Below are 22840 nucleotides of genomic sequence, written 5' to 3'. Positions count from 1 at the left end.
GGAGTTCAGACGTGTGCTCTTCCGATCTTAAATGTAATTTTCAATAAGAAATATTAGCAAATAATGTTACTACTATTATTTATCAATAAATAAAAATTTATATGTGCCAGAGTATAGAAATGAATATAAATTACCTTATTTGATCAAAATGTCAAAAGAAAGATCGATTAGGAGTTAAGAATTATGTATTTTGTAATTGTCCCATAGGGTGTCACTATTTACCCATAGTGACTATTTGCCCCATAGAGTGGGGCAAATAGTGAAAAATGTAAGTTTCAGTTTTGATGAAAATCTAGCCCATATACATGACTTATGAAAACTCTAATTCAGTTTTTTGTATATTTGAAAGTGGAAAGTACTCTTTTAGTGAGAAATCATATCTTGTAAACTTGAAATTAGCTTGTAAGAGAGAGAGGAAAAAATCCGTCACTATTTGCCCCGCCTTCCCTTATATATTACTTCAATATTAAATTAATATTGAAGCCAATATTAGATTAATAGTAGATTAATATTAAAATAATCAGTGTCATTAAAATGACATAGTACCTTTGTTATTTTAATGACAATGATTATTTTATTTAAACATTCAAATGATTATTGAGTTAGGGCATCGCAAAGCGTAAAATCGAATTTCAGTCGAGCCGGATGAGACTGAGATTCGCGCGGAGGATCGATAGTGAAACGAAATGGTACAGACGCGAATTAGTCAGCCGCTTCTGCGAAGGAAATCGCGACAGCTCGCAACATAGGAGTTCCTACGGCAGAAATGTCGACGACAAATACTCGAGATGTCGTTTCCTCGTGTTCTAAACCGATCAGTGGTGCTGCTTGGAAGCAAACCATAATCCTCGAGTACGAGTTCGTTATAATATCGCAGAATAAACAGAAAGTATGTCAAAACAAAAACGTTACATAGCCAATTAGATCGTGTCGCAATACCGTATCTCGATTGATAAGAAGCAACACTGTATAGAAAGAATACTTTATACAAAATGGAGCGTCATCAGGAAATAAATCGTATTTATCGTGGCGTGTCATTAAATAATTATTTCTTTAGTATTTAATAAGAAGTATAAAAAAAATGTTGGATTTCAGAGAGGATATATCGATGCTTTTAATTTAAAAAAAAACGTAAGAGACGTATAATTTGGGTATAATTACATTTTCCTTGTTCGTATGAGAAATCGGAAAAGAGATTAGCGGAAATAGATTTTAGTATATGAAATGTAGGCGAGTATTGCAAAGGAAATCGCGTGAAAAGCACGACTTAAATTCAATAAGCGTGCGGTGTCCTGAAATATTAGCGGGTATTATTCGGTGCGAATAGGGAAAGGTCAAAATTCATTAACATCGTTACGTTGGACCGGAAGAGATTACAATTTTCGTAATTTGTTCATATTATGAAATGAACAAAATTAATTCTCGCGAAGATATTGCAGACTGTTTAATTTTCCACTGTCGATTCTTGGCGGAAAAAATGATTAGTTATACCTAGGGTCAAAGAGTACCGATAAAAGCAATAACTGAAATTACAGGCAGAAGAAAACAACGAAAAAATAATGGTAACGACGTTACAATTAAATAACGCGTTACTTTCTCTAGTATACATAAGCGTCATAAGCATATACATATAACTATTTTTCACATACTATTTCTTTTATATACACGCACACACACACGATAAAGTGCTTTTCATGTACTGCACTGAGAAAAAAAATTTGTTGAAAAATGCAAAATTTGTTTCATATTACCAAAATATTTAGATCAATATACTTTTCCGATTTTCAATTAAACGTTACTGCGATGACACAAAATAATTTGTTACTATTGTAAACAAAATCCTATTTCTTAACTAAACTATTTTGTTTCAACAAAAATTTATCGTATTTAACACAACCGTTTGATTAAAAATACACACTATTTATTATCCCCTTCAGCATCGTTTAGTCAGTTTAATACTTGGAATTTGAACAAATATATTACTTGAATAACTAAATAAATAGTATGCAAACACAAATAAATACCACTGATATTTCGAGCAAAATAATTTAATTTAGTTGGTTTAGTTAATTCTTGATTAAAAAATTTTGATGGTCGACATGAATGACCTATACTCTTCTTTGTGCAACTTATAAAGAATTGTTGAATCAATCATTGGTTCAAACAACTACACAAATTTAGTTCGTACAATCAGTTTTTTTTTTCTCAGTGTGCCTTTTATGTATATAAAAATAAGTTTTTATGGAGGCAATGTTTTGACGAAAACGAAACAGGTTTTTCGAGAGTTTCATAGCGATTCGCGATGAAATGGCAATGTTATCGCGAATGAATTATAGCGAGGGTCCCATATGGCGGCCGATATAACCGCCATAGAGACCCATTCTATGGGCACGAGCAAACTCACCCCACTTTTCCACACGAGTCTGACGGGTTTTCCCGACGAATGCGGCTGCTTGAACATCGACAAAAGCTATGCATAGCCGGCATCGAAAAGCTACTGAATAATGCATACGCCTATCGAGTCTCGCGCGAATGATTAACGACGCGAGGTCCGAAAAGTCGAACCATTCTTTTTTTCTCTCGTCCACTCTCCCCTAGCTTTCTCTCGCTTTCTTCATTTCTTCGAGTGTTCTCCTCACACTTAAAACTGATGAAATATTGTGCGGTGAACCTAAAACCCCTGTGCGAGTTTTAGAAGTACAATAACATCTGCTCCGCACAAAGGCAATAAATTTGTCTCCGTACAAAAAACGTATTGCGTAATTAATTGCATCCGTTTGCGAAAAATTAAAATCCTCTTTCGTCAGTTTTCTCTTGCCTCTCGCGGTTTTGCAATCAAAATTACAAACACCACTTTCCGCGTTATCTTCGCACCGCATTATCTTTAACATTTACTACTCGCTAAAGTGTCGTTCGATGTTCCCGTTTTAGGGCGCAGCTTGTATAGCGTCTCTCTCGCAGATCATCTCGCGACGATGTGCAAGATCATAGTCGCGACGATGGAAACTGGCGACCGGCAGCTTGGTTAAGGGTTGTTTGACAGCGGGTATGACGCCCGACGCGGGACAACCCTTACACCCCTATCACGTGGCGATGCGACCTCATTAAAATTCATAAGGCGACTCGCCAGTTCCCGCTTTAACGCCCCACGTCATACAGAGCGCGCATTACACATTTATAGATGCCCTCGTGTATATATGGTATACGGGTATGCTAACTCTAGCGCATCTACTTAACGCGGTTTTTCGATGATTTGAAATAAGCATGAAGGAAAGGGGGGACAAATAGTGACACTTTAATTTCTCCTCTTTCCCGCGTCTATTTTACCACTACTCGTTAATAGAAAGACAGTTCTCAAGCATCTAAATCATCTTTTGAAAAAGTAGTAAAAATCAAAAACCAAATATAGCTAGCGGAGAAGTTTAAAATTTGTGAAATCAGGTAAAACCTGGATCTTTTTTTTAAGTTATATTTTCTTAATTGCTGAATCGTTGAATGAGATCTAACCTATTCTATGTCATACGGTATCTTTTTCCTCTATTTTGATATAATTCCTATGCTTGTATGTTAATTTTATTTCTCTCAGTAAAGTTTTAAAGGAAAAAGTAGCTCCTGGGTCAAATAATGACAATTTTTAGTTGGGTAAATAATGACAGGTCAAAAAGCTTTTTTAATATTTGAATATGATTTTTCTAATTCATTTGGGATAATATGAGATTAGTTACAAGGCAAGATCGAAATAAATATGATTTTTAATAAGAAATACTAGTAAATATTGTTACTACTCTAGTCAGGATAAGAGGCCAAATTAAGACAAGCGAAATATAGATACCAGTTAATATTTAAATATAACTATGTGATTTTACATATTCTTATAGTTTCAATGAACTGCGAGCCGTTATACTATCGGATTCACGCAGCATTTGATTGAAACAGAATTGTATCATCACGCTGTTAAATAATTTAATGAGTACTGATGCTTACTTGCATCTTTAAATAAATCACCCCCTTCTCTCCTTCGTTGTGACTCAAATAAATGCTAACTTGCAACTATAGGATCTACACCCACGAATCTGATAAATAACAGTAGTAACAATAACTAAATGAATTACCAGCTTGTATTGTAAACAACATAGTCAGGATAAGAGGCCAAAGACGAGCGAAATATAGGTGTCAGTTAATATTTAAATATAACTATGTGATTTTACATATTCTTATAGTTTCAATGAACTGCGAGCTGTTATTATCGGATTCAATTCAGCATTTGATTGAACAGAACCGTATCATCACGCCGTTAAATAATTTAATGAGTACTGATGCTTACTAATTGCATTTTTTAATAAATCACCCCTTTTTCCCCCTTCGTTGTGACTCCAAATAAACTTGCATCTATAGGATCTATTCCCCCGAATCTGCAGAGAATTTATTGTGAAAAAATATCACCTTATGTTCTCAGCCAAGACAGGAAACATGGAGATCCGGGTTCGATTTCTGGCTGAGAACGTGAGGTGATATTTTTTCGCAATAAATTCTCTGCAGATTCGGGGGAATAGATCCTATAGATGCAAGTTTATTTGGAGTCACAACGAAGGGAGAAAGGGGAGGAGATTTATTAAAAAATGCAATTAGTAAGCATCAGTACTCATTAAATTATTTAACGGCGTGATGATACGGTTCTGTTCAATCAAATGTTGAATTGAATCCGATAATAACGGCTCGCAGTTCATTGAAGCTAGAGTATGTAAAATCACATAGTTATATTTAAATATTAACTGACACCTATATTTCGTTCGTCTTTGGCCTCTTATCCTGACTATGTTGTTTACAATACGAGCTGGTAATTTATTTAGTTATTGTTACTACTATTATTTATCAATAAATAAAAATTTACATATGGCAGAGTATAGAAATTAATATAAATTATCTTGTCTAATCAAAATGTTAAAAGAAAGATCGATTAGGAGTTAAGAATTATGTATTTTGTTTGTAATTATCCCATATAGGGTGTCACTATTTACCCATAGGGTGGGGCAAAATAGTGACAAACGTAGGTTTCAGTTTTTATGAAAATCTAGCCCTTATGGAAACTCTAATTACTTATGGAAACTCTAAATACTTATGGAAACTCTAATTAAGTTTTTTGTATATTTGAAAGTGGAAAGTACTCTTTTAGTGAAAAATCATATCTTGTAAACTTGAAATTAGCTTGTAAGAGAGAGAAGAAAAAATCCGTCACTATTTGCCCTCCCCCCTCCCTTATGTTCTTCGCTTCGCATATCCTTCATCAAAACTGATTTCATTCCATTTGTAGCCTTTTCGCTGATATATATAATTTCAACATTCCAATGTGGAAGTGTATATCTCGATATAATAAAAATACTTTTTCTGATGTAAATTGTCAAAGAAAGAAATAAGAAAATATTAATAATGTTTTAGGGAAAATGCAAGATATAAAGTGAGCACTATAAAACTTGATCGAGAAATGACATTCCGTAAAGTCCGTGCAAAGTCAGTTAACGCTAAATATTTATTAAGTCTTCGTTTTCATGCGCCTCCGCTCTCTTATAAGAGATCTCCCAATGATGAAAAATATCGGCGCGTACATAATTACTGCGTCAAGAAGCTAACGAAAATCGTATTTACTTTTATTTCTACCTCCTCCGTCTTCTCTCGTCGCAACGAGAGATTGTCTCCCTCTTTTCTCTCCACTATTCCCACCCGCGAACCACTTTTACTCGCTCCTTTACTTTCTTTTTCTTCACTTCCCTCGGAAAGTTACGCCAGGCAAAGTCGGCGAGCTTCGAAGTTTCGTGCTGGAAACTCGCAGTTGCAACTGCATTCTCCGATTGTGAGCGTTGAGCGCGCGCACATACGGGAAAAGTTTGCAATTAGCGCTAATTACGCTCGAATGGTCGACAATTAATTCGCGCAATCTGCCCCTCAATCTCGGTCACGGTTACCGGGTTTTGCGAAATAGAGCAACGGCGCAGTTGCATTTCACCTGATGACGTAGTGCAAAAAATATCAGCGATAATTTGAATGCCTTTTGAATCATTTAATTGAATGTGGTTGATTAGTCGATTAAGCTAAAACCTGACTATTCATATATTATATAGTTAGTCTTTTCTTCTCTCGCAAATTTCATACAAATTACAGATTTTAATGTAAATTCTACACTGTAAAATACCTACATTTTTTTATATTATATACATATGTATATTTATATTTTTAAAAATTTTGTTTCAAATAGAAGAATATTAAATAAAAATTTGTAATATATAGTACATATATAATTTGTAATATTATACATATCAAAAACGTTATCCTTTTTAAATACAAAATATATTACAAAAATGTTCCTAAATAGTAAAAAAAAATGTGTCCTAAATACACAACAGATACACTATCCAATTCGTATTAATTAAATATTAATATTACACTAATATTAATTTGTTAATTAATTTCTGTTTATTGTTAAATTGTACATTATATATTTTTAGTCAGGATATATAGAAGCTATTGTATTGCCTGCAACTTCAGTTAATTTTCTTTTTTTCCAAATGCATAACCGTTGTGTATGATTTCCTCGCAAATATTTGTACATTTCAGCAACAGAACGCTTAATGTTTCTCTCTTAATGTTCTTCTCAATCAGCGAATATACGCTTTGCATTCTAAAGCGTTCCGGGATTGCATTTTGCGAATATGAAATCGTATTTCACGCCGCGCGAACATATACGAAGGCAACGGTATTCACGATGAAGGCAACGCTACATTACTCTTTATTCATATCCTGAGAAAGTTGCAATAACTTCAGCATCGTGCGATAAATGAGAAGTTTTATCGAAGTTCGCGCTGCACTTGTGCGGATTGCACGCGTTTCGCGCGCACCAAACTTCGATATTAACGCTAATTAAGGACGAGATTAATTTCAGTACAAGAACCGCCATCCGGTTGATAATTTACAAAAAAAAGAACTGCGAGTTTAATCAAGCGAATTTATAGTGGCAAAGATAACAGTGTTGAAAAGATGCTTTCAAGATACAACAATATTTCGCATAAAATATCTCATTATAAGGAAACAATAATAAATCGATCGATACGTGAAAACATAATTAACAATATATTATATAATAGAAATAAGCCTAATCGGCCTGAGCGGAGATCTTGATAACATATTTGCGTGCGATTATACGCTTAACAACATTTTGCGTGAATGTACAGGGTGTCTCGTACTCAATGGTACAGCGCTTGTGGGCAGGTAGTGAGGACCAAACTGAACAAAAAAGTCCTCTACCTATTTGCGATCTTCGCAATAGTTATTGAGATACTAATCATTTTAAAAAAAGAAAAAATTTTACATAATGGCCAAGTTTTTGCTTTACTATGATTCTATTGATCATTTTAATAACTTTAAGTCTGTTTTACGAAACTTAAAGTTATTTGGAAAGACAATGGCATTAAACTTTTGCTGCATATAATTTTGAATAATTTAAACAATTTATTAAAAAAATATTTTTGTGGTTTGGAATAAAATATTTTTGTCTCTATGTCTAATTAAATATAATACTTGGCAATTTGTATGAGCTCACATTTGTTTTTGGACAACTATTATTTGTTAAAATAATATTTTTGGTTTAGATAAGATGTACCTAATGTACGATACACTTGTATATACTTGGCGAATTTTTTTTTTAATGATTAGTATCTCGATAACTATTGCGAAGATCGCAAAATGGTAGAGGACCTTTTTGTTCAGTTTGGACCACACTACCTGCCCATAAGCGTTGTACCATTGAGTACGAGACATCCTGTATATACCTACCTATTTTTTATTTCATGCAAACTGCGCGTCGATTATTTATCGATCTTGAAACACCTAAACTGAAGCTGGAGTCGTAATATCACGAATCAAATTGATTCAATAATATGTCTTGCTCTTATAACACTATAAAGAATTTATTGCGAAAGATATCACTCCAGCTGAAATTTGAAGCCTAGATTTCGAGAGAGTCTTTTAATTATCATTGTAAAAAAGGTTATGTTAATTAACGATTGAATCGCTCTATGACTGATTAAGGAATCCACTGCAGACGAAACACGATAATCGAATGACTGTACTTAAACATCGTCGGGCTACTTCGCACATAACGCGGTTTCGGTTATCTACTTTAGTCCAGTTCACGTGCTTCTCCAATTTACCCGAGATAATAATTCCCGCGCGCGGGAATGCAAAGACAAACATGCAGCGCGCAATGGGCTTGCGTTAATTGACTAATCGCGTATTTGCAATCGCTCTTGCGGCCAATGGCAAGAGTCATATCGTTGCTATCGCTCTCCTTCGCCGCGACGTGCCGGAATTCGCGTTGAAACCATCGAAAATCCCATTACGGAACTACGGCGTCGTAATTATGGCGTGGCGGGTCGCATACGTGCCGCACGTACATACGTAGCATCCTGTCGCATTTGCACGCCTTCGTGTGCACATGCACGCGGGCGGGGGAAGGGGGGAGGACACTCGTCACACACGGCTCGCAATGCGACCGAGAAATTTAGTACGACGAATAAGGTCGTTGCCACCAAAAGAGCGCTCGCGCGCGAATTATGGCCGATTTTTGAGGAGAGATAGCCGAAGAACGGGAGCGTTATTTGAAGCTTTATATGGCACTCGCTTTGTAGAAAAAAAAAAACGAGAATTCTCCCATTTTTTCCCGAATAAATGCGCGTATCGGAATTTCGAGCATTACTATATAGTTTTCCAAATGCGTCATTATTTATATGACAGCCAGTGTTTTTTTTTATTTTTAAATCTCTCGGGGAAACACACTTTAATGCACGTGCACGTACATATATATATATATATATATATATATATATATATACTCGTCACAGCTTGCAACACGGTCGGAGATTCGTATCGCGATAACGTCGTTCATGCGCAAAACGCTTGGGAAATTACGGCCGATTTTTTGAAAAGAGATATCAGAATGACAGGAGTGTAAAATTCGAGGTTTTCGGAACTAATGTACGAAACTTTGTGAAAAAAATTTAAAAAAAACCTATTGCTCTCTCTCCCGCGGGATCGCCATCGCGACGTTTTTAGGAAATGCAATTTACGGAGTTGCATTCAACGTGCTCGGGGACAGCACGGGATATTCGGGATTCATCAGTGTAATGCGATCACAATGATTAAGGGCAGTGGAGTGGACGACGTCGGCAGCGAGAGAATGGGCGAGCGAAAGAGAAAGAGAGAGAGAGAGAGAGAGAGAGGAGGCTAAAGAGGGGTTGAAATACACGGAAAAGCGGTGGCAGGTGGAAGAGACCCGTTCTCACCTGCATATTGTATGCCGTATGCTGCGAGTTTACCGCACTGAATTACCACCGCTCTCCCCTCTTCGCCCCGGCTCCCCCCCCCCCTTTACCGCGGTTGCTTTCACGGGGTGCCCTCGTTTCGCGCGCCCCCGCAAATCCTGCCTCTCTCTCCCCTTTACCCCGCACGCTCGCCCGCCCGGTTGTGCATGCCAGGCACGAGACTAACGCATAAATTAACACTTTGCCCTCTTCGTTCCGCCGGACCCGGAAATTCTTCGGGGCACCGGCTGCGCTCGAATCTCGGTGTAATTAACCTTCAAGTTAACTCCGCGTGTCGCGGTTATACCATTGTTACCCGGAATCTCGCGAATTAGGACAATTCCGGGGCCCGCGCGGGCGGGATATCGGCGCTCGATCGCGAGGATCGCCACGGGACTTCGGGCTCGAAAGGGTCTCGAGTGAGAGAATCGCGCTGATGGATGATACTCGACTTAATTCCGTTCGTTTCCCGTAAGACCACATACTAAAAATAGACACGTCGAATCTAATCCTGAACACAATTAGATTTCTTGGCAATGTATTGTACATCCTCGAGTAATGTATCTTCAATATCTGATGCTATCTATACATCAATTACACGTACGTGACACGTAAAAATGTGTAAGTACAAATCATACATTTTTTTTAAGACAAAAACGGTGTCAAAGTAGACACGTTCTCCCTCCTCCTCTCCATAAAAGATCTTATATAAAAAATTAATATCAAATTGTAATTGTTAGTAAAATCAAATATGTATAATTATTGTACTTGTGTCTAAATATCACAACAAAATTTGATATGTGAAATAATATAATAATAATAATTTTTACATATCTTTTGAATCCACATTTTCAATACAAATTAAAAATTTTAGACTATTAATTACAATAATTTTTATAATCAATGCAATAATTATACGGACAAAATGTAAAAAAAAAACGACTTCAAAGTACACGTATATAAGCTTACATTAACCTTTATTGATAAGTTTTATGTTTTAGCTGGTCAAAAGCAAAATGGAATGTTACTCTTAATATCTTTACGAGAATCGTTATAAGTAAAAACGGAATTATATGACTTAACTGTTAGAAAAATTTAAACAATACATTCATATTTACATTTTATTGAAGATCGAGTGACATATTTCTCATTGATCTTTCAAACAGGTTTTTTTTGTATTTTCTTTGATAGAGTCGGTATGTCGTATCTAGTATCATAAATATGTATCGCGATTGCACATGCGGATATAAGTGTGGCTCAACGAAGTAGATCACACAATCGGGTGTGGAAACATTTTAATAAATTTATCAATTATGATGTAAATTGCAAAATTATACTTCACAAGGTATAATCGTTATTTAGGTGAATCCGTTTGAATCAGTAAGATATGCAATACTGCAGTGATGCATTACGAAAATTTTTAAATTGTTTATTTTAAAACAACGTCATGTGTATAAAATTTTATTTATTTATTTTACCGGATATATTCTTTTTTAAGACAAGAAATATATGCAAACTTGTATCACAATATATTTTTAATAAATTAATCTTTATGATTTCAAAGACTTGTTAAATTATTTGTCGAAATTAAAGAAAGCTGTCAAAAAGCGGGCGCTGCGAGCACTCTTAGCGTGAAGTTTCTCGAATAAAAGTTAGAATCGGCCATTAATATGGGATATGTCATAAGACAGAATGAAATAGAATCAGATAAAGTGGAAAAGCGAAATATGTCCAAAATGCTATTTTACTTAATCCTCTGCCCGAAATATCGGTCATTATGATCGCTAAAGTTCGCATTTACACCATTAGAAAAATGAATGAAACTCGTATTTTTCTGGATTAGTGATCATTATGCTGGAGTGTTCCATATAATCGGGTATCCAAGGGTGTTAGGGGTATAGAGGGTTAAACTCGTTTCTTCTCTGTTTTTCTTGCGTCTTATTTGTTATATACATATAATATGTATATGGCGAACCAATAAAAAAACAGTCCCTGATGTCTTAACTTTTTATTTGAAGAAGTCTATGTTAATGCTAAAGCTTTGATCTACAATAAATGTATTAAGCTTTAAGCTGTAAAAAATTGTTCAATCGTAGTTGATTAGTCTCTTCACATTTGACTGTGATTGGCCAATTTTTTACAACTTAAGGCTTATTCTATTGTAGATTGAGGCTAATGTTGCCCGATATAAAAAATAGTAAAGCTTTGATCTACAATAAATGTATTAAGCTTTAAGCTGTAAAAAATTGTTCAATCGTAGTTGATTAGTCTCTTCACATTTGACTGTGATTGGCCAATTTTTTACAACTTAAGGCTTATTCTATTGTAGATTGAGGCTAATGTTGCCCGATATAAAGTTACGAACATTTGTCCGAAAACGTGAACATTTTTTTAAATTTAACCTCACATTAAGATATTTTCGTTCAGAGCACGGATAAGAAAACCAAAAACACTTTTCTGACATAATTTAAATCCCACAATAAAGAGAACAATTGAGACTATAGTTATAGAAGTCAGACGGTTCAGTCTCGTTGCTAATTGTAAGATATAAAAGTATGAGCTCCACTTATCCCAGCGGTTCACACAAATTCAGCTTATATGGCCTAGTTGCGGTTGAACTTGGCGCCAGACATTACCGTGTAACAAATATACATATATACATATATATATAACAAAAAAATAAACAAAAAAGTTTACAAAAATATAAATAATTTAAAAAATATAAAGTTAAATAAAAAGTTGTCTAATATTCAACGTAGTTAAAATAATTAGTGCTACGTGACGATTTTTTAAAATTTATTTACAAGTGATAGAAGAATCGTAATAATTTAAGAATATAGGTGCGATAAATATATGGCAACGTAAAGCTTACAAATCCTTCAACTTGCTGCGAAGTTTAGAAGAAGTTTACCGCGCGGCATTTCCTTTAGCTGTGTTTCAACCTTAAGATTTTACCATGCCGGGACGCAATGATGCGTTCCGACGTGAGCGCGTAATTCCCGGTCGTGCTCGGCGTCAGGACGTGCGTAAAAAGAGCAGTAGAGAAGAAGCTGGACCGGAAAGGACGTGGCGGGCGGGCAAGGCGGGATGGCGCTTTCAACCGCATTGCAGAATTATCCGGCCAAGTTCCTGCTCGGAGAGCATAAAACAACCGCCAGCGGCTGCTGGCCGACGCCAAATTTATGATGCGCTTATATGCCGAAATGGAAAAGCGCATGGAGAAGTCAGCCCTTACCTAACTTCGCTGCCGGTCCAGGTCGTATTGCTTGATTTTATCGAAACTTCACGCGGCGATCGCGAGTACTCGCAGGAGGAGTAGAATTTATATGAAATGGCGCCAAACTTTTCTACCCTCATACGTGAATAGGTATTATCATCTCAACCTCTTAACATATATCCTGAATTCGGCGCGCGTTTGACCTTAACCCGTAAAGGCTGCGTCTCTTTTGAACATACGTAAAGAACACCTGAGTGCGAATTCGCACTAAGCGTTTTTAAAGTTTTACATCTTCTGAAAGTAAAAAGCAAAATTAAAGCAAAACGTGTATTTCCAATGTAAAATTTTCTGACCTATGGATTGGTAATATTAAATTTTTGAAAAAAGAACGTAATTGTTTTCAAAACTGCGCGTTAAACAAAATTTCTGGAAAACCATTTCTGGAAAAACTAGAAAAAAAGCTTTTTCAATAAATAACTGCCATTTTTTTAGTTTTTAATAAAATAACAAACCTTTATTGAATTTTGTTAATGAAATGTTGTATTTTAAGTAAAAAAAATAGTTTTAATTGAATAAAATATAAATGAATTTTTTTTTATAGTAAAAAAAAGTTTGAGTTTTTTCGCATCCAAACAAACTTTCAATGTATCTCAAGCAATGCAGGCTAAGGCGCAAATAATCCTCAGGACCTTTCTACTTCAAACAATACAGTATAAACATAATTCACTTAGTGAGGGAAGACCGCCAAATTCATCTGTTCTTAAATGCCCATCAGTTGAAAATTTTGTGGGTGCAAATTCGCACTGAGGTGTTCTTTATGGGTTAAATCGGGTAAACATATTAGGGTAAAGACTCATTAAATCTATCTTTCGTAAAACGACTGTGTGATAAGCGTATATTTTTATAGATCTGTTTTATCCTTCTAAACTAAAATATTAATAAATATCTCTGTCTCTTTAAGTTTAGCACAAGCTAAATATAAATTTTCATTTCGACATCTTTTTATTTCATCTTGAAATTGATTGTTCAATTGATTGTTATTATAACTGTGCCGATTAGAATCGTGTTATGCTCGGCATATTGGATCAGCTAAACATTTTACCTCTTCAGATTCTCTTCTTTTCGTATTGCCAACAGATGTGGCGCAATTACGCGCGCCACGCGCAGGATCATCAGCTGTCGACGTGGACAGCCTCATCGGCGGCCCCCAAACAGAAGGAAGTTCTGCAGCCTTTACCGAACAACCGGTCGTGCTTCTGGCTTTGATGGTCTGTTATGGGCATCTATGCTTGCCAGGCTATACCTGGCCTTGTCTTCCTATCCGATCCCTCCTTATTTCGCGTACAATTCCCATTGTAAGTGCTACTCCTCCGCGCCAGGAATCGCGGCCACGTCCGCGCCAGTTTCTCGAAATGTAACTCCGTGGATCGTGACTGCGCGAATCCACCCGGGGGAGACATACGTTCGCCGCTACGCCATTTCCATTGAAACTACCTCGATGGACGCAATGTCTCGGATTGAAGAGTCCGGCGTAGCGTCAAGGAATGTAATGCAAAAACTCGTGAGAATTATTATTTCTCGTACTTTCAAACATCTAAAAATACCGAAAATCTTAAACTCATATGTTTGATATTTGATTTTTTGTCCGTTTTAATTATCACATCTTCAAAATTTCGTGTTCAAAGTGTCAATGTCATAAACAGCAATGGCACGAGAATTTATCAATTAATAAAACTCATGTGTGTGCGTGGTAAATAATAAGAGTATTTAATTAATTGCTATGAAAATTTTTATATTATTACACCAATTTTCTCACGTGTTTTAGTTTAAACAAAGATTGTAATTCAGATGATTAATCGGTTATAAATAATTATCTTTTATAATAATTAATATTATCTTTAAAGATAATTATTTATAACCAATTAATCATCTGAATTACAATCTTTGTTTAAACTAAAACACGCGAGAAAATTGGTGTAATAATATGAAAATTTTCACAATTAGTAAAATCACAGTGGTAAACAATAAGATTAATTAATTAATTACCATTATCATATAAAAAATTATCTGAATCAATAATAATATTATGTGAACCTTATCGAAGCTAATGCATAATGAGAAAATTGATGTAACAATACGAAAATTCCCACAATTAATAAGATCAGAATAAGTGTAAACAATGAGATTACTTATAATTAATTGCTATAAACTACTATAAAAAATTATTTTATTCAATTACAATATTATACAAACAAACAATTTTGTAAAACTAATAAACATGAGAAAATTAGTGCAATGAAAATTCTCACAACTAATTGAAGATCACAGCAAATGTGGTAAAAGTAATGAGATTATTTAATTAATTGCCATTATCGTGAAAGATTATTTTAATCAATAACATTATAATAAATTGACAACTCCTGTCGCAGCTAATGCATGTGAGAATATTGGTGCAATGACACGAAAATTCCCACAATTAATAAGATCACAGCAAGCGTGGTAAACAATGGGATTATTTAATTAATTGCCATTATTATGAAAGATTATTTTAATCAATAACAATATCATATAAATTGACAACCTCTGTCGAAGCTAATGCACGTGAGAAAATTGGTGTCACGCGGTCGTATCACATCACCGATTATGTGCGTTTAAACGCTCTTCTAGTTATTATGCATACCGCTATTATAATATTATTATACGTTAATATAATACGTGTTTTATAACTGCAACGCATTTGAAATTTAACAAACATTTAAACGTCATTGTATCAATAATACTGATTTACACGATTTTTTATCCAACAATCAGCTTTTTACAGCAAATTAGAAATACAGCAACTAAAATATAGAAACATTAATACAAAATCTAATTGAAACCACGAAAGTTCAAATTTTAAAAATTTTTAGGAACACCAGCAATACGCTATCTTTTCAGGCGACGTATAAACAAATATTAATATAAAACCTAATTAAAATTACGAAATTTCAAACAAGAAAAATTTTTAAAAACGCTAAAAGTGATCTGAAGCGAATCTTGGTGCTCAATGATAATAATAATATTTTTGTGTGTATCTTACAATTTCCAGTTCAGGTCCGACAAATCTTCGGTGTGTAGTTTCCCTGAACTGGAAATTGAAAGATTCACACAAAAATATTATTATTAATCAGCAAGATCCGTTTCGGACCACATTTGGCGTTTTTAAAAATTCTTCTAGTTTAAAAAAATATAATTTTACAAATTATTTCTTTCAGAAAAGTAATGGCTAAAGAAGAAAAAGCTTTTTATAGAATTATATTTTTTTTAGACGCTAGTTTTCTAATTCATTAGAAGCACGCTAGTTGCTTATAAAAAAGCATCGGGAAAATCGAGTCTAACTATTACGTTTTCATCAAAGTTAAAAGCGCAACCATATTTGTTCGGGGTATATAATCAGGATGTAATGCACGATTCGTTCACTCGATCGATCATCCGCATATATATCCTAGAACTTATCCCAGCTACCCGCGGATCAATCTGATCCATCAACGAAGGATGAATCCGCCGTTCGTTTCACAACTTAAGATTCGCGTGCCGGGAGAAACGGTGAATAAATCATTTCGCAAATGCATTTGACGTGTGGTCAGATTGCGAAGTTTTCCGCAGAATTGGCCGCTAGTCGGGCACCATCATCAATGGGAAGATCGCGCGCTCGATTCCGCTTCGTTCGCGCGACTCGATTGTATCGCGGGAATTGTCGAGGTGCATCGTTTCTCTCGATTGATTACGCTAACGCAAAAATTGTCGTAAGTCATGAAATGATGCAAGTCATTATCGAGAAATTCTATTTCAGTTAATTAGCTGAAATTAAATTGCTAAAATGGAAATGGCTTGCCATGATAATATTTCAATTCGTTGAGATATTTGTAATGTTTTAGATTTCAAATTTTATAATAACATTAAGTATTATAATATAATAACAGATTTTTAAATGTATAAAATATTTATGTATGAAATATTTGTAATGTTTTAGATTTCAAATTTTATAATAACATTAAGTATTATAATATAGTAACAGATTTTTAAATATATATAAATATACACACAAACACAGTGTCCCTAAATTTCCACATACAGAATACAAGATATTATACTTTTTGCTGAAACAAACAACTTTTTCCCTCATTTCTATTTTTGTAATTTTTTGTTCTTAATTTTAATGAAATAATAAAAATTGTTTACAATTAACTTTTCTAGGTTTAGTTATGATTCAGAATGTGAAACATATTTAATTTTAATTGCTGCATGATTTGATTCTTTTTATAAAATCTGAGTTATTTATTAAATTCCTATAAAAGCTATACCTAAGGCAATCTTTACAGTCTACATTAAATTTAAAATTTTTAAAAATATACCTAAATTGACATCTCATGTTTTATTATTAAATGATATTAACAATACGTGCAGCATTATTACTAATAAACAAGAAACAATTGACATTTGTTAAAGTTAACAAAAAATGTGAAAGGATCTTGTGAATATGCGAAATTCAACAAAAAACAATTATTTAAATATAATAAATTATTCGAAACAAATGCCTTTACCTTATATATTATGTAATATATTAGTAATATATTGCAACGTATATTATATTCACATACATTTTCCTTCCTTTAGAGAACAACTAATATCGATCCTACGGTTATAAGTAATAAACTCTATCAAACCGTAAGCTCTAGATTAATATGAAATTAACGAAATGCTTCGCGCGGCAGATCGCAAAATTCTGATCGTTTCGCGTATCGATCGGAAATTAAGCAGGTCCGAGTATTCGCGTAATTAGTCATGTAACCCCTTGGAGAATATGCGGAGAAGTTTCGAGGGGACTGAATGAAGGAGGGATCCAAGATGGACTCGGGGGATTTGTGAATCCGGTCACGGTAGAAATTAATTTTCGACCGGTGGCGACGTCGGAGGAGAAGGGAATTTAATGGCGCCCAGAAATCAGGAGTGATCGCGCTAATTCGAGACCTCGTCCACCTCGCTTTACCTCCTCGTATTTCGTGAACACGTGACTGAGATCGTGGGAAGTATTTGCATAACAGTAACATTACAAATTAATTTGCGAAATATAAAGAGACAGGCTGCGTTTGATCTTAAAATCATTTCAAAAGTCGAACATTTGTCTATCTGTTCATTCAAACGTTTCGAGACTTTCGAGATTTGTCTTCAAACTGTGTTATTTATGTTGCTATTCAGATTAAATTCCAACAATATTTCGATATTAGAAATCAATAACCGAATAATAGAAATGTAATTAAATAATAATCCTTTTTTTTATAGAAGTGCAATGTTGAGTGATATTTAAAAATAAAATCAATTTCCGGATTATTATGTTCCCATAATCGATATAATAAAAAGAAATGAGTATAAGAATATTGAACTATCTACATTTTTATATACAGTGCAATATTAAAGCTTGGGTTGAGATTATATCGGCAATCTAAAGGCAATAAATTTTAGAAAATTTTTTTTCCTTAATTAAGCTAAATCTTTCATTTTTCATATCAAATTTATCTTAATTTATGACAATATTACTGATAAATTTACTACCTCAAAATATAGAGAAGAAGCATTTTTTACTCTACTTATTATATCTTACAATTTTTGTATTTTTATTGCGTTTCTTTGTTACTCTTGTAGTTTAGTCGAAATAAATGAAAGATTTCTTAAAACAAGATCGAGAAAATCAATTACACTAAATCAATTTTTAAATTAATTTAATATAATGCGGATTAAGGCCTGAAAAAAATTTATCCAGATGATATTATATTTTACAAAAGAACAATATAAATATTTCAACTTATGGATAAGAAATAGATTAATGCAGAACTGTATGTTTACGTATTACTTTAATCTAACGTCGATTTTCCTTTAACAAAGAAAGCTTTGAAGAGTAATCTTCCAAGTTTTCTGTAAATTTTCTCTTAAAGATAATATTAAATTTCTCTGTAATTAGCAATAAAAGTTTTTAATTATGTAAGAACACACACATATTAAAAATTAACCAAGTATGTATACTTTTAATATAAAGTTAAAAGTATATATTTTTATTTATTTAGTGTATTAAAATCTTAATTCGTTAAAATATTTTATTTATTTCATGCGTTACAATATAAGACTTATATTAATAGATACAGAAAGAAAGAAAAAGTATCTTTTAAATTAAAAAAGAAGATAACAAGAAGAAAAACACGGACTAATAAGAATCGTTTCTTTTGATTGTTTTTAAAATTTCAAAAATCCTTTTTTATTTATCTTATCTCTAAATTATTAAAAATTATCTAAAAGTTGAACAAATGATAGATAAGTGAAAGGCTGATAAAATGACAAAGCGGATAAGATGATGAATTGCTAATATTTCCAACATAAACTAATAACAGTCGACGAATCGATATGTAATTCATTAAAGGCTTTAGATAATGATACATAATCTCTGTCAGTAGTTTCATCTTTGGCTGCACAAGTAAATAATGTAATGAGAAATATATATTTAAATGGACTCATATGTAGTTTTTTTTATTTGTTTATAAGGAACAACATAAATATAATAAATGCTTTGTTTATAAAATGACAGTATAGTATAACTAAAAACGTATAAAATAATATACCAATATTTTTTTATTTTTTGCTTTGCAACATTTTTATTAAGTAATTAAATAAACACAATGATTGCGGGGTAAGATGTCATGTGAATAAAATTATATAGGTATTCGTATATGCTGGTTATAATTAATTATATTGTAAACGTGACTATGTCAAATTAATTACTTCTTTAATATTTGGTTACCCACATAAACAAATCTTACTATATGCAATTTAGTGATTTTTTGTTTTTCTATTTTTCTTTTATTACATGAAAATATTACAATACTAAAATAATATGAGTTCATTACAATAAAATAATTTTATTTGTAAAAAGAGTACATTTTTAACTTAACTTTTGTCTTTTAAAGTCATTTTACTCGCATATAGAGATAGATGACAAAATTGACATCCTTAAAAAATATACGTACCTATATTAAAAATAAAGTTCTTATCTATCTAATAGTTTCTAATTTTTACAGATAATAAGCGAGGTGAAGCTTTAGTGAAACTGAAGAAAGATCATTATTTTTACTTCATCACAGAAATTAGAAAAAATCTAAACAAACTTTAAAGTCATCTTACCCTTCCTTTGTCCTCAACAGAAGCCCGATCAGGAATGTATAAATCAAACCAGATTGCCGATCACAAGAGTATGGTGGAACGAACAGTGTCCTTTTTTTGCGCAGCTCACTGAATCGAGAGAAGAGACGAACGAGACGCGATTATCCGATAAAAACTAGCAGTCCGAAATCGGGTAAATATTTATCGGGCAACACGGGAGATCGTTCGGTCATGCAAAAGCGGCAGCGCTATTGTCACGATCGGACATTAACGGATGGCTTCCACGGCTTGGACGCGCATAAGATGCAACCATTTTTTCTCAGGCACCGGCAACTTTTCATTCTACCGCATGCCGCGATGCATTCGAGATGCTGTATTCAATCGAGTGCGATCGATGCGTTCCTGTCGACCGGTCCGACTTGATACTTAATCAAAATTGCTTGCGACATTTCAATAGTATGTGTCGAACTGCATACTAATCTGCACTAGCCTCATTGCACCGTTTATTACAACATTTACAACTATACTTGTATTTTGCACATCCCGAACGTATCCGAGCGTATTTATCTTATTATTTCTTCATGTCATTCAACTGAATGTAACGAACAGCTGAACTTTTAAGTCGAACGAGATTAAGTGAATTGCAAATTACTTTACTCGCTTCTACATTAATGCGCTGTCGCATCACTTCCGTTCATTATTTCGGGAACAGCTTAACTTCGGATGAAATTAAGCGTGAAGAATGGCGAAAAGAATGGCGGCAGAGCGTCAAAGCGAGAAGAAAAGGCGGGACCGATTGCCCGCAAAAAGCCTGTCCTTCGTTAAGGAACCGCCTCACCGTCATTCTTGCTCGTTTCGGCGAGCACATACGTGAGTCGCATCATCCGTTGCAATTACGCTGACCTCGAAAAACTCGTTAATCTGAAAGATAATCAGCCCGCCGAAATGCAAGCTCGAACGCGCCGCGCGCCGGCTCGACGGAACCTATTAAGTTTCCATACGTGCGCGGAAAATTAGCGAGATAAATCCGCAATGCGTAGAACGCTCGGCGAGGAGAGCGAAAGTCACGATCGCAAATTGCAAATGCAATTGAAGCTTGCATTCTCGGAAGTCGTCGCGTATATTGTCAATTTCTGGCGGTATAACTCGTAAATTCTAATTTACAATTTGTTCTCACTATTTTCTTAACTAATAACTATAGTAAGTAGAAATTGGTGAAATAAAGATTTTTTGAAGATTACTCGACTTACATAAAATTTATTTATTTTTATAATTGGAATAAAATTGATTATATAAATAAATTTTTCATTCAAATCGTATGTGCTGCATTTAAAAACTGATAATTGTACTTATTATTTATAAGCTTAAGTATTGTAGTCAAATGATTAAAGAAAACACAATTAGTTAACTAAAGAAACGAATTAATTAAAATGTCTAGCTCGTGCTTTAATACAAAAATATATAAGATAAATTGGCCAAAGACAAGCAAAGTTAAAAAAAGTAACATGGAATCACCAAAAACTCAAGTTAAGAAATAAATAGTTTAATGTCGAGAATTTAAAAATCAATATGTTTTGACTCACAGAGTCTTCTTCAGTTGAAGATATAAAAAGTCAATAAGTAAAATGTAAATAAAAAATGACTCGACATTAAACTCTATTTATTAACTTGAGTTTTTGATGATTCCATGTTAATTTTACTTTCGCTCGTCCTTGGCCGATTTATCTTATATAAAAAACGAATATTAGCCATCCAAAAATTTTAAATTTGTTAACAGGTTTTCATAAATACATATACATATATAAGATTCACCAATTCATTTCAATAAAATCATTATCATCAAGATTGGAAATTCGGTTCGGGCTATTATTTTATAGATTTCATCTATTATAAGATTTATAAGCTTATTGCCGCGGCCGAGTATTAGACGGAATTTCTCGGGAATTGAGGAAGCAGGTCGTACGCGTAGGATTATGTACGGCCCGGCTAGATGATACAATAGCGGGCACGGAAATCCCGTATGGATTATTCTGCGAATGATGGACTCGGTTGACCGTCTGCTTTCGTCACTTCCGGATGGCTGGCTCGCCGGGATTTCTACGTCGAGCAAAGTGCATCCACAGGGTAGATCGGCATTCACCGCATAATGAACGTTTGCCCAATTATCACGGCCACGTGCTCGCCGTGTAATTAAGAAAACATAGTCCGCTCCGCTCTTCTCATACTTCTCGCGGTAATTTTTTTTTATTTCTCCCGACTAGACCGGATTAGCGATTTTCCGTTCAACATGCAGATGCACATCGCGCAATTCAGCGCGAATTGCACGCGTTTGCGTGAAATAGGGATTTTTGCGCGAAGATTATTCGATTTACGCGAAATTTACTTTTGCAGCAGTGGCGTATAGTTATAAGCCGCATTCGTGTTGCATTTAATCGTTTCTAAACGATGTGCCACATGAACTTAGCTTACAAGATGAGAAACATCTATAATATTGATGAAAAATCACTCAGAAAAATTCTTTATATATATGTATACCTAATTGTGTTACTCGATTTAATAATTCTACCAGTAAGATTGTAAATTAATTGTAAGATTGCATTAAATTATTAACTGCTCACTCAATCTATCCTTAAACTCGACGATGTAAATTTAAACGCTAAGATATGTACTTGTGCTTGTTTTGTCACGGCCGAAAACATTTTCTCTTAAGGAGGTTCGTTAGATCACTTGCGGGGGTAGGTGGCAAGGGTAGTATGCCTATAGATGTGTCTTTGTCGTTGTATTGAACGCATGTATTCCAAGTATTCCAACACACATACATGTCAAGACGAAGTAAGCAGCAATATAACCTTGTTAGTATTTAAAATGTCAAATAGGCATACTTTCATCACTTTCTTGCTTGTATACAAAAAAATTATATGGTGGATGGAGTTCAAGTTTTGCAAAAACGTAAAAAAAGGTTTGCTCTAACTAATTATTAATTTTTATATAAATGGAATTTTAAATGTATGTAATTATGTGATATATCAATCATGTAATGCAACTGTCATAAGACAACAGGCATAAAACTCAGATCGGAAGAGCA

General features: G+C 34.0%; 1 protein-coding gene across 1 annotated transcript in view; it reads left to right on the top strand.

The window, feature by feature from the left end:
* The window catches only part of LOC105454945 (protein expanded), a 54981-nt gene that overhangs the window by 1051 nt on the left and 31090 nt on the right, over positions 1-22840 (top strand). The window lies entirely within an intron of this gene.

The sequence above is a fragment of the Wasmannia auropunctata genome, unplaced genomic scaffold (genome assembly GCF_000956235.1).
Source record: "Wasmannia auropunctata unplaced genomic scaffold, wasmannia.A_1.0 LD335969.1, whole genome shotgun sequence".
In the NCBI taxonomy this organism is placed as follows: Eukaryota; Metazoa; Arthropoda; class Insecta; order Hymenoptera; family Formicidae; genus Wasmannia; species Wasmannia auropunctata.
The sequence above is the reverse complement of the archived record's forward strand: the minus strand, read 5'-3'. Positions and strand labels throughout refer to the sequence as shown.